This window comes from Asparagus officinalis, chromosome 5 (genome assembly GCF_001876935.1).
Source record: "Asparagus officinalis chromosome 5, Aspof.V1, whole genome shotgun sequence".
In the NCBI taxonomy this organism is placed as follows: domain Eukaryota; kingdom Viridiplantae; phylum Streptophyta; class Magnoliopsida; order Asparagales; family Asparagaceae; genus Asparagus; species Asparagus officinalis.
Window position 1 is genome coordinate 11,970,009 of NC_033798.1, and position 13,337 is coordinate 11,983,345.

The 13,337-nt window shown below is 35.7% G+C and overlaps 1 long non-coding RNA gene across 1 annotated transcript; it reads right to left on the minus strand.

Moving 5' to 3' along the window:
* LOC109840146 lies at positions 2,852 to 3,548 on the minus strand. Its single transcript, XR_002246810.1, has 3 exons — positions 3,439 to 3,548; positions 3,296 to 3,356; positions 2,852 to 3,204 (listed from the first exon to the last, which is right to left on the minus strand). It is a non-coding gene; the product is annotated as an uncharacterized LOC109840146 (long non-coding RNA).

Below are 13,337 nucleotides of genomic sequence, written 5' to 3' on the forward strand. Positions count from 1 at the left end.
ACAATAATTATATTCATATACACTTTCACATGTTTCATATTCTATTGCTTTTGGAAAAACTAATGTGTTTTGTAATATATATACATGTTTCAAAATATTGTTTAAGTCAAAATGACAAAAATAAGTGTTTCATATTTTCATGTTTTGGACATATTTGAAAAATGATGAGGTTTTACAAATGGGAAGTCAATTTGAAAGTCAATTTGAAAAATATGTTTTGGACAAATGACAAAAATATGTTTTACAAATGATGACAAAAATATATTTTGGACATATTTGAAAAATAAGTGTTTATTATCATGTTTATAATCATTTCCTAAAGTTTTACATTTTTCTGAATTTATTTACTATTTTTTAAGGCACTTTGAAAGTCAATTTCTGGACATGCATAGTCCATGTGCATGTTCATAAGTCGACTTATCAGATGGGATAAGTCGACTTATGGCAAGTCGAATACAAGGCGACTTATGCCCAGTTTTTTGTGTATTATTTTTCTCTAGCAAGTCGACTTATGCCATTGTTAAGTTGACTTATAAATATGACCGTTGCACAGTAATGACTATTTCCAGATTCTGTTTTTGGTTGGGTTTTTGGTCACTTTCTTTTGCTTTGGGCTGGTATGTTGTGAGGTTATAAATACCCCATTGTATTTATCTCTCCCACCAACTAAGAGAAAAGTTTTAAAGAGTTTTACAAGTTTGTTTAAGGGTTTTAAAAGTGTGTTTAAGAGTTTGGTTTGTGAAGAAATTTTCACAATGGCTTGAGGAGATAATCTTTGGTGTTTGGGCATTCAACTCATCTCCCTCTCTCTCTTGTCATTATAGAGAAGTTTCCTTAAACTCCATTCTAGCTATTTAGTGTTTTTAATCTTAATTTCCATAAGGTAGGTTTTATATTGAGTTTATAATTGTTTTACTCTTTGCTTACACACACAACCATTGAGCTTATTGTATTTTCATACATTGTATAATTTGGGTTGTGGGTTTGTGTGACTTAGAGTGTGAGCCTTCATTGTGTTCTCATCCATAGTAGAGAACAAACATTTGTTGTATTGAGCCTAATTGTGAGGATACACTTTGTAATACACTTGTACACCGAGATGAGTGTGTGGTGAGAGACGGGGTTGTCCCAAGAGGAGTGGCGTCGGTAGTAAAGCCTAGAGTTAGGTCGTAATTCCGAGCACTTGAGGGAGAGACGCCAAGAGGAGTGGCGTCGGTAGTAAAGCCTAGAGTTAGGTCGTAATTCCGAGCACTTGAGGGAGAGACGGGCTAGAGACCAACACTTAGAGGGTGTAGAGTGGATTGCATGAGTGTGATTGTGAACGTTGATCAGTGAGCTTTGAAAACCGATATTGTGAGGTGTAGAAGTTTTCGGGTGAACGTTGAAAACCCGATGTGATAGTGGATTTCTCCCCGGGAGTGGGGAGCGGAGATGTAGGACGGAAGGTCCGAACTCCGTGATCATTTGATTGTGTTTGAGTTTGCATTGGCGTTCATTATTTTTTGTGCTCATTGCTCATATAGCCATTGTCACATTATTTAGTTTGTCCACTATATTGTTTACATTTGTTTGTTTCACCCTTGTGTTATTTATATATCCTTGCTTATATATCTTGTCACATATTATACTTGCTACGATATTTATTAATTAGTTTTTATTGGCATAAAATCGGATTACATTAGCATAATACCCTATTCACCCGCCCTCTAGGGTCTAACAGGTAGTGGTCGCCCCACGCGTCGACGAGGCAGGTGGTGCCGCCCTCGCTCCAGCAGTCCTCTCGGCCGCCGCCGGCGGGGGGCATGATCTAGGGTTAGGGTTAGGGTTTAGGGGTGAAATAGAGAATTGGGGATTTTGGGAGAGAGGGGGAGTCGTCGTCAGTCGAAAGCATCTGTAGGCACCGGACGGTAACGTGACCCGTGAAAAGAGAGGGTAGGTTTGAGTTTTAGGGACGGGGTTTGGAGTCATACCGGTGGTGAGCGGAACCAAAGTCTCCGGAAACAAGTAAGAAAAGGGTTCTTTTTTCCATATTAGTGCCTTGTGTAATTTATATTTTGAAATTATGCATTAAATCATTAAAATTGCTGTCATATTCTCATAAGCTGTTTAAATTAGCACTTTTAGTTATTATCTCTACTATTGATTGTAACTAACTTCAAAGTAACTTTAGAAATAGCGGAAGTAATAGCAAGTTCATGACTTGAGGGACTAATTTTGAAATAGCTTAAGAAATTGGAATCTAAAAGTATTTTTAATGATTTGTGGAAGGACAAATTTTTGAAAACTCCCATTTTTAAAATCTATTCAGCAAAATTGACATTTTCTAACAAAAATCAGCAAAACCGACCCTTTTCATTGAAATGGGTCGGTTTTGCTGGTGAAGTGTTTTTCGAATTGCACGGGATTAGCCGTCCCGTGCATTTTGTTTTCTTTTCAAAACTATCTGTTTAAAAGTCGGGACTATCAGTCCCGACTTTTAAGCAGAGACATTTTTGAACTGAAAACAAAGTGCACGGGACTAGCATCCCGTGCTTTTCGTAGACAGAAAACGAAATGCACGGGACTAGTAGTCCCGTGCATATCCTGTGCATGTTTTCTGCTGCATTTCCTGTCAATTCCCTGTATAAACTTAAATGCAATTTATATAACACCATAAACTCATTTACAAATCTAAAATCATAAATCACACCACAAACTCATTTACAAATCCAACAAATCACACCACAGTCTTGGCTACAAATCCAAAACCATCTCACATCCCGAAATAGGTTTGTAATGTACATACCAAAATATGTTAGTAATGTATATAACAATAATGATTAGTTTACATGAAATAGGTTTGTAATGTACATACCAAAATATGTTAGTAATGTATATAACAATAATGATTAGTTTACATACATCCAAGAACTCTCATCCTCCTCCTTTGTCTTCGTCCTCCTCCACCCCGATCTTCGACGAGTTCGTGATCCGGTTGCGTTTGTCGTTGTGACGGTCCAGCTCCATCGTCAACACGTTGGGAAGGTTCAGCTTCATTGTCGTTTCTGCATCGTCCTTGATTTTGTCATGGTTGACGTGTGTATACGAATTGCGTTACCTCTCGTCCATCATGAAGATCTTCGTGAGTTCGGTGTAAGGCTTGGTGAAGCCTCCGCATTATTGACTGATATATTGATACATGATCCTGTGCTTCGGGATATGTACCTGCGAGAGATAATTACAAAAATTCGAAATAGAAAAATTACTTTAAAATTTAAATTACAGAATGTAAATTTGATATTTACTTCTATATTACCTACTCAAGCCAATTCCATGCCACGATTTGCAATGGTTTGAACATCATTTATTGCTGATACCTGTAAATTTTTCAAAAAACACATGTTAGCAATATTGAGATATCAATAAAAATGGACTTAAATCAAAATCTGAAATACTTACTAATTCTCTCTCATCTATACCCCGGGGCACATATCCTTTTTGCAACTCAACTGGTGTTGTGATCGTATGGAGTATCCATCTTCGGGTTATCCCCCAATACAAAGTGTAGTAATCTGATTCCCGGGGAGTTGGGTCAATTTTCTCAATAATACAAAAATATCTATCATGCCATCTGTGTATATAATTTTGATGCTCAGCTGCCCAGTCCTTTTGTTGTCCTCCTTTCTTTGCCTTCCTCTCCCCATTTTTTCAACAAATTCCGGAACATATTGTGCAAGACCAAATTGTCGAAGCACGCGGTCCGGTACATGCATTTCTACTATCTCGAAACATATTAGAGGAACTATGGCTCTCCATGTAACTGGGTATTCTGTGCATACCGGGAGATAGATGATTGAGAAATTGGGTGTAGAGCTCCCACTCCATCTACAAAGTATTTCATATAATTGTTGCATATCATTAAAATTAAAGTTGATATATAGAAGAAAAAGCTCATTTTTATAGAAATGATACCTGAAAAATTTTCATATGGTCAAGCTCATTTCGGTAGAAATCTAATTGTCTAGTCGGGGTCTCATCATAACATTTTTGGATATTCCATCTGTGTTGTTTTCAAAATTTAGTATCACAATGATAATCACAATTATATTTGCTACATTAAAAAATATAATACCTGCATCCCAGTGGAATTTATCCATCTAATTGTAAATTCACGCATAGTCTCGGTTTCAAATGAAGTCTCTCCTATGCCCATACTTGTAGTAAGCTTAGACACCCTTTAAAGTCATTGTTTTTCATGAAAGCCACTTTGGACATCTCTCTATATAGGTACGTCAAAACGGCACTACCCCACGATAACGCACCACATGTGTCCAAGTCCTCGAGGAGTGGTAACCACCAAGAGAATGCCCACTTAAATGTTGTAGTTGAAACCACGACTATTGACTTGGAGATGTCATAAAACCACTCGACTCATTGTCTAAGTCAAGCATCCGAGAAAACTCTCCTTGAGGTCGTGAAACTTGGGAAAATTCGTGAATCGAATACTTCTCAATGAACAACTGAATTGACACTTTCTTCTCAACTAATTGTTTCATGTCATTCAATTCCTCATCGTCGGTAATCTCCACGGCAATAGTTCTACTCTCATTTATCGGACAGTTGAAGAACACCTTAATTGCATGCTCTACTTTATTAATTTTAGTAACTCTGTATATTTCCTTCATCATTCCATCAAAATTACATGACTTAGATAGCATACAATTTTCATAGAACCTTCCTCATACATAGGCATACTATTCACTCCGACGCCGAGCTCCCATTGAAGAAGCAAATAATAGGTATATAGTTTGCCATCAAAACTGAAAATCAATAGTCCATCACATGTAAATAATCTATTATAATTGAAAATATTAATCTTAATTTAAAATCAAACTTAAACCCCTAATCTCAACTGAAAAGCAAATAATGGCTAAGCCCTAACTCCCATATTACATTATTCATCATATTTCACAAAATAAAAAGTAAAAAATTTCATATCCAAAATCATAAACCCTAATCAATCTATATCATTCATCAAAACCCTAATCCTACCCAATTCATATCCCTCATAAAAATTAACAACAAAATTAAAAAAAGTTAACCTTGATCGGAGCTTGATCGGCGGGGAGGCAAGCTCTGTTGTGGGGTCGGCGGGGAGGCGAGGTCGGGAGAGGGGAGGGTCGTTGTTTGAGGGCAAGTCGCGATTTCAGGGGGGTCAGTCACGGGTGCTGCAAGTGAGGGGGGGTCACGGGTGCGGGTGCTTATGTGGTTATCATGAAAAAAAAACCTAAACATAACGACCAAAAGGGTTTTTAGGTATTAGTCCTTCACCTCTTCAATAATTCTATAGTAGCCCCTCAAATCTTTGAATTGCTTATTACTCCCTCAAATACCATTAGGTCTTGCAACTTAGTCATGTTTTAGTTTTTTCAATTAAAATTTCAAACCTTTGGTTGTTTAGCTCCTAATCCAACACCCTTTATTAACAAATTACTCCTCATTTAGATGATTATATAGATTTTTAGAGGGGATATGACCATTAGGAATCTCAAAAATAGGTCAGAGTAACTTTCTAACTGTTAGAGGAGATGATTCAATGAATTTGGGTTTTTTTTGTTTTAAACTAGTTAAGAGACAAATCAAGGAACTTAATAAAGGGGTAAAATGATAACTTCTTCTAAAACAGTTAGATTTAGGGACATCCCCTCAAAATCTAACACGAGTTTACTAGAGGAACTAATTTGCAAAAACCCTATGAGGGACTAATAAGAAATTCAAAGATTTAAGGGATAAAATAAAACTACTGAACATTTGAGGGACTAAGATCTAAAATGCAGATACTTTTTTATAATCTAGGTCGGAGTTGAATAGAAGGTTGTTGGAGTCATATTAGAACATCCTAACAATCCGGGCCACAACAGCGAGTTAAAAGGTACATACTAGAAAGGCTAACAATTTTTACTCATACTCTACTTATACGATAGCTTAATCTATTATAATTGAAAATATTAATCTTAATTTAAAATCAAACTTAAACCCCTAATCTCAACTGAAAAGCAAATAATGGCTAAGCCCTAACTCCCATATTACATTATTCATCATATTTCACAAAATAAAAAGTAAAAAATTTCATATCCAAAATCATAAACCCTAATCAATCTATATCATTCATCAAAACCCTAATCCTACCCAATTCATATCCCTCATAAAAATTAACAACAAAATTAAAAAAAGTTAACCTTGATCGGAGCTTGATCGGCGGGGAGGCAAGCTCTGTTGTGGGGTCGGCGGGGAGGCGAGGTCGGGAGAGGGGAGGGTCGTTGTTTGAGGGCAAGTCGCGATTTCAGGGGGGTCAGTCACGGGTGCTGCAAGTGAGGGGGGGTCACGGGTGCGGGTGCTTATGTGGTTATCATGAAAAAAAAACCTAAACATAACGACCAAAAGGGTTTTTAGGTATTAGTCCTTCACCTCTTCAATAATTCTATAGTAGCCCCTCAAATCTTTGAATTGCTTATTACTCCCTCAAATACCATTAGGTCTTGCAACTTAGTCATGTTTTAGTTTTTTCAATTAAAATTTCAAACCTTTGGTTGTTTAGCTCCTAATCCAACACCCTTTATTAACAAATTACTCCTGGATGTAGCCGGAGAGGTTCTTGGAGGGTAAGCCGGAGATGTTGTGGGAGAGGGTTTGGGGTTGGGGAAGCCGGAGATTTTGTTTCGTTTTTTTCTTGGGGGGCAGGCTTCTCTTTTGTTGTGTTTTTTTAATGGGTAAAAATATTAAAATAGAAGAGGCGTTTTTTTGATATTGTTGGAGCTCCTAACTAGGAGCTTGTTGGAGCTCCATAAAAGAAGGAGTGCCTCTCAAGGCTTAATTTGTTAATTTTTTATTCTAAAATGCTTGAGAGCTTTTGAGAGCATGCTGACTAGGACTCCCAACTGGGAGCTTGCTGCACTTGCTCTTATGTGGTTATCATGAAAAAAAAACTAAACATAACGACCAAAAGGGTTTTTAGGTATTAGTCCCTCACATCTTCAATAATTCCATAGTAGCACCTCAAATCTTTGAATTGCTTATTACTCCCTCAAATACCATTAGGTCTTGCAACTTAGTCATGTTTTAGTTTTTTCAATTAAAATTTCAAACCTTTGGTTGTTTAGCTCCTAATCCAACACCCTTTATTAACAAATTACTCTTCGTTTAGATGATTATATAGATTTTCAGAGGGGATATGACCATTAGGAATCTCAGAAATAGGCCAGAGTAACTTTCTAACTGTTAGAGGAGATGATTCAATGAATTTGGGCTTTTTTCGTTTTAAACTAGTTTAGAGAAAAGTCAAGAACTTAATAAAAGGGTAAAATGATAACTTCTCCTTAAACAGTTAGATTTAGGGACATCCCCTCAAAATCTAACACAAGTTTACTAGAGGAACTAATTTGCAAAAACCCTATAAGGGACTAATAAGAAATTCAAAGATTTAAGGGATAAAATAAAACTACTGAACATTTGAGGGACTAAGATCTAAAATGCAGATACTTTTTTATAATCTAGGTCGGAGTTGAATAGAAGGTTGTTGGAGTCATATTAGAACATCCTAACAATCCGGGCCACGACAGCGAGTTAAAAAGTACATACTAGAAAGGCTAGCGAGTTAAAAAGTACATACTAGAAAGGCTAACAATTTTTACTCATACTCTACTTATACGATAGCTATTGCATATGTGAAATGAAAAAAATTCCAAGATCATCCCTAAAAACGATTTCTATTTAGTATGAATAGTTAATTAGATCTTATCATTTTCTCAATAACTAGAATTGCTAACAACTCGTGGACATCTAGGTACTGATTACTAATAATATTTTTTCTTTTCCAAAATTTTCCCAGAGTTGAAGTACAAAGACTGCTGTCATGCCCGCTCCAAGAACCATACCGATAAATAGTACAAGCTCAATGATATATGTAATACTCGATGATGAATAATTAGAGATTGCAAGTGGCACTATGCTTGGTGTGTTTGGGAAAATATTCCCACATTGTTTTGATAACAGAATCCCACATAATTCTCCATTCTCCAAGTAAGATGCAGTTGAGAAGGTAATAAATTATTTTCCTTGAGGAATTCTTCTCATCAACTTGTTTGAAAGGTTTAGAAAATACAAGAATGTCCAAAAAGTAAGTTCTTGAGGAATCTATCTTGATAGATAGTTCGTAGATGGTCTCATTGTTCAAGTTGTCTCGTGTTTCTAATTGTTGGAGGAGTCTCTTCTATGATAGCATTATTCAAAAAGTTCAACATGTAAAGGCTTTGGAGTTCACCTATCACCTCAGGAATACCACCTTCAAAATTGTTGCTTGAGAAATCAGTAGACGGGGCTTTGGAGTTCACCTATCACCTCAGGAATACCACCTTCAAAATTGTTGCTTGAGAAATCAGTAGACGGATAAGATATCGATAAATTCATTGCGTATATTTATGACTAAAACCTCATAATCATACGTGGAAGATCCATAATCTCTTGGATTTCAAGCTATTGAAAAATTTTGAAGGTAAATTTCCATCCAAGTGGTTGGAGGAAAGGTCAAATATTGAAGTTTCGGAAATGCGTCGTTAGCCTCGTGACTTTCCATCTTGTCCATCAGTCCATGAAATGTATTTCCATCATGTCCATTGGTCCATGAAATGTATTTCCTTACCAAAATGGAAAAGCATTATCCATATGATTATTTTGGAGGACTAGAATCATTAGCAACCTACAATTGAGCAAGGTTCAGGAGATCGTAGACCTTTAAAATGGTTGTCACTAGGTATCAAATTCTCCAACATGCATCCTTCATTTAAAAATGGAGGAACGGCCTCTTGAAGCTAGTTCCCTTTAAGATTCAACACCAGAAGACAATTGCTATTAAAGGCGTGGTGGGATTAGACGGCTTAAACTATGTCTAGACAAATCGAGACTTGGAGAACTTGTACATTGCATATAGATGTCAGAATTTCTCTTGTGAGATTATTGTTTTTTTAGGAAAACATCAGTGTGAAGAGAAAATAAGAGGAAATGTTAGATCGGATAACGGATGAGATGTTATTGTTTGAATAGTCCAAATACCTTGACGATGCTGAAGTACCTAAAGTTACCTTTTGAGGCGCATTTGAGCAGAATTCAACAGAAGTAGTGACGTTGTTACAGAACGATTATGTAGCCATTCGAAATGTGTGAATTTATTGAAGGAGAGATTCAACTTCTTCGTCTCGCTAAGTCTCCATATCCACATTCTAGCAATCCACCATCAATCTTGTTATCTGAAAGATCTGAAGTTGCTATTGCGGTATCAAGAAAGACGGGCACCTTGATAAGGTTGCACGGAGCCAAGGCTACATATTCAAAGCTAGTATATCTGTCAGAATAATTTTCACTAACTTCTTGAATTAATAATCTATTTCGTGAAAGGTCAAGTGAGGTTCCTTAGCATGTCTTACTCCATCGTTCCGTTGAATTCGTTAGATGACAAGTCGACCCATTCAAGGGCTGAGCTCGCAATTTGTTTTTATGCAAATTGATACATGTTATCGATTATATATGAAGGGTTTAAAAACTTTTCTAATGGACTGAATAATTGGTTATTATAGAGATTCAAGTACCTCAACTTAGGAAGAGTAAGCAAGGACACAGGTAAATCTAGAAGGAAAGTTATGACTAAAATCTATATATGACAGTCCAGTCAAGTTCCTGATAGAAGTGGGGATTCACCTAAAAAATTATTGAATGAAAGATCTAAATATACAAGCCAGTTGATATTCGAAATGGAAGAAGGTATCTTCCCAATCATCCTACAGGATGAGATTTCCAAATATGTCAAGTACTTGAGATTAGAAATAGAAAAAAGCAAATTTCCGGATAAACTTGTTTGCGATAGTATCAACTTCACAAAGCATTTGTTGGTCATGGTTATGAGATAGATATCCAATGGGTGAATAATATATTATTTTAGAGATAAGGCATTCGTACTTCTAATGAATACTATAGGATTTTATCTCTAATCCCTTATTTATAGATCTAGGGATTTTCATGAAACTAAAGGCGATATACACCATAAACCTTCATATAATTGTCATCTCCTTCTCAATTTTTTAATTTCGTGCTTTATGCAATAGTCACAGCGTGATATGTGGGGGCTTCTCGCTTGTTGCACAATGTGGTTGCCATCTTGCCGTTGTTCAAAAAAAGGCATAACGATCATATAGAAACGACATGTTTGGTAAATCCTAAACTTGTTGATTATATTTACTCACTAGTAAAAAACTGTGTATTGACGATGGGGTATTGGCGATGGTTTCGAATCTGTTGCCAATACAAACATTGGCGACGGGAACAACCCCGTCGCCAATGTTTTCCCGTCGCCAATACTCATTGGCGACGGGATCGGATAACATTGGCGACAGAACGCATCCGTCGCCAATGAGTATTGGCGACGGATTTGCCCCGTTGCCAATACTTATTGGCTACGGATGCATTCCATGGCCAATACTTATTGGCCACGGATCGAATCCGTCACCAATACTCATTGGCGACGTATATGTTTCGTCGCTTATGCTAATGTGCCCATCGTAAAAAATTAACATTAGTGATTGATTATCCCATTGTTAATGAGTGGCCCCCATAATAAAATTAAGAATTATTTTAATATTAGTCCCTCAAATCTATAATATTTTAAAAGTGTGATGTAAATTTCTACATCTAGGGATGTAAATGAACCAAATAATTAACAAATAATTCGATAATTGTTCAAATAACTATTCAGTCATATTTGATTCGGTAGTTCATTTAACACGTTCAAGTTTGCTAACGATTAAAATTTGACCAGATGTATATTCGATTCGTTTGTTTATTAAATATTCGTTTAAAATTTATCACATGTTATTATTTGTATTATTGCATATATGATGTCATATTTGTGAGTTTTTGGCTTCATCTTTGATTAGTTTAGAGAAAATGATCCAATATGGATAATTTAAAAGCAACTTTAATCCCAATGAGTCCTTCTACAAACTTAAGAACTAATTGATGAAAAGAGATACGGTGTAATGATTGGTAGTCTTTTAATCTTACTGCTTCTCATCTTGATATTATATTTTCTATATGTTTGTGTGCAAAGTTTCAAGCCAATCATAAAGAATCACATATAAAAGCTGTAAATGATTTTTTTAATATTTAATTGGCACGTAAAAGTTCAATTTATGGTTTCCTATGTGTAATGCTTTTGATTTGATTAGATTCAGATAGTTATATACTCGGTGTCATGCAGATAAGAAGAGTGTTAGTGTTACGGTACATCTTTTAGAGCATTCTATGGTTTTTTGGTTTAGTAGGAAATAAAACTGTATAACTTTTTCTAATATAGAGGCTAAGTACATTGCATTGGGTAGTTGTTATGCACAAGCCCTTTGGATGTTTTTACTTAGATGTGTAGGATCATGACATCACCTTTAATAAAGTTCCTCTTAGATGTGACAATAAGAGTGCTATTAACTTGAGCAACATCCGAATCTACCATTCACGCACAAAACACATAGTTGTTCGACATTACTTTGTTAGAGACCACATTATTAAGGAGAATATTTAGATTGACTTTATCTCCACTGATCAACAATTTTTAGATATTTCTACAAAACGTTTACCTAAAGACCATGTCACTAGATTGAGGATATCATTTTTAGTTATACATAGTGGGAACCGATGAGGATTTTTAATGGGTCCAGTTTCTTATAATTAAAAGTCAAGGGAAACTGGTAATAATAGTTAAATTTAAATAAATATTTTTTTAAATCTAACCGGTGTTAACCAGGTGGCCTAATTGTAAACATTGTGATGATTTGAGGGATGTAATAGAAATTTCATTATTTGAGTGACTAATTTTGAAATATTGAAGATTTGAGGGACTACTTTGGAAATATTAAAGATTAGAGGGACTAATATTGAAATGACCTAAACATTAACTTTGAAATTAAGGATGTAAAAGGAAATTTGATAATAATAGTTAGATTTGAGGGTTGCAATAGCAATTCACCATCTTGGCGAAATTCCTGCCTCTCTGACTGACTGAATGCAGATGGACCCCTTGTAGTTCTATTGTTACAGATAGACTCCCTTAGTGATTTTTTGACTCTTTTAACCTGAGGAGGTTGATTGTCAAAAAATAAAAGAGAAAAAAAATCTCTTTCTAAGGTAAAAGAGTAACAAAATTTTCACTCAAGGGGTCTAATCGGCATGAATAGAATTGCAGAGGTTCCATCCACAATCGGGTGAGTGCAGTGGTCTATTCGCAATTAACACTATTTTTTATTTATAATTCAACACTGGATTTTGGAAAATGAACTGCATTTATTCTCAACTTCATGCCTTACCTATACTTGTAAACAGTGACGTCAGAAACTTGAATATATCCTTGCATGCAGCACATCTTTTTGCGTAATTATCTTAGATTTGTTCATTGTAGGATAAGGAGGGATAAGTATACTTAACCATTTAATCCTTTGTTATGAACTTCTGTTGGATGAAAACAAAATCATAATGTGAAGGTTAATCACAAATGCGCGATCACGTAGGCCTCATTTTCTCGATATGGCATCATTTCCCAATTTAGTAGTTTTCATGTGGGAATACTATGATGAATTATCTCTTGCTTCAGTTTAACTGAAAAGATACTGAATTGCTCTATAAATTGAGGGCAAGAGAGCATATGTCTTCTGAGTTCGGGTGATGCAAGTGCTAATAAAAAGGATTAGAGGATATAAGCGGTTATACTGTCATAGTACGTAAAAGGGCTGTTTCTACAGTTAACCTTAAACCTTTTTTGCGCCAGGTCATCTAGGTCATAAGTGAACTTTGAATTTTCTTCATTGATGATGTTTAATTTGTATAAATACATTTACTGTTAAACACGGAAATATCTGATTTACGATAAATTGAAATGTACCCTTTTTATCTGAATAAATCAGTGCATTTGTTATATGTTGGATTTTACATGTCACCAATCCGTTGTATGGTTATTTCCTTTGTAGGTGGCCCGAAGGCTGCATGTGTCGGATGCGCTGGCTTTGCTACATTCTCAGTTCTAATTGAGAAGTTCTTAGATAGACATACCTAATAGATCAATGACTCTCAAATTGATTCATGTACAACCGAGAATTTTTTTTTGTTAATCTCGGTAACTTTACAGAGGTAAAGTATCAGTTTGAACCCTCTTTGCGCAAAGCAGCCTATGAATGTTATAAGTTGCTGTGTAATTTTAGTTTGTGTAACCTTTTTACTTTAGTGTTGGATGACTTAAGGAGTCAATGCTCCTTGGACCGTGGGTT